The sequence below is a fragment of the Chrysochloris asiatica genome, unplaced genomic scaffold, assembly GCF_000296735.1.
Source record: "Chrysochloris asiatica unplaced genomic scaffold, ChrAsi1.0 scaffold00019, whole genome shotgun sequence".
NCBI classification, from domain to species: Eukaryota; Metazoa; Chordata; class Mammalia; order Afrosoricida; family Chrysochloridae; genus Chrysochloris; species Chrysochloris asiatica.
Genome location: NW_006408537.1, coordinates 3,142,446 through 3,143,140, shown reverse-complemented (window position 1 = coordinate 3,143,140; position 695 = coordinate 3,142,446). Strand labels below are relative to the sequence as shown.

Below are 695 nucleotides of genomic sequence, written 5' to 3'. Positions count from 1 at the left end.
CCATACTTATTCAATCTGTATGCTGAGCAAATAATCTGAGAAGCTGGATTATATGAAGAAGAACATGGCATCAAGACTGGAGGAAGACTCTTTAACAACCTGCGATATGCTGATGAGGACTTAAAACACTTATTGACAAAGATCAAAGACCAGTCTTCGGTATGGATTGCACCTCAATGTAAAGAAAACAAAAATCCTCACCACTGGACCAACGATTAACACCCATATAAATGGAGAAAAGATTGAAGTTGTCAAAGACTTCATTTTGCTCAGATCAACTACAACACTCATGGAAGCAGCAGTCAAGAAATCAAATAAGTATTGCATTAGACAAATCTGATTCACAATACCTCTTTAAAGTGTTCAAGAGCAAAGATGTCAATTTGAGGACTTAGGTGCTCCTGACCCAAGCTATGGTATAACCTCATATGCATGTGACAGTTGAACAGTGAATAAGGAAGACCTTAGAAGAATTGATGCATTTGAGCTATGAGAGAGAGAGAGACAGACAGAGAGAGACCTGTTGTGTGCAAGGTTGGTTTGAATCACAAGGTAGGCAGCAGTTCAAGCTCACCAGCTGATCCTCAGAAACCCTGTACAGAGTCGCTATGAGTCAGAACCGACTCGAAGGCCCTTAACAGCAATGTTGTTGTTGTTGTTGTTAAGTACCGTGGAGTCAGTTCCGACTCATAGTG

At 40.7% G+C, this 695-nt stretch overlaps 1 protein-coding gene across 1 annotated transcript in view; it reads right to left on the bottom strand.

Annotated features, from left to right (window-relative positions):
• The window catches only part of EFHC1 (EF-hand domain (C-terminal) containing 1), a 69,788-nt gene that overhangs the window by 2,425 nt on the left and 66,668 nt on the right, over window positions 1-695 (bottom strand). The gene's annotated exons all lie outside the window — the stretch shown is intronic.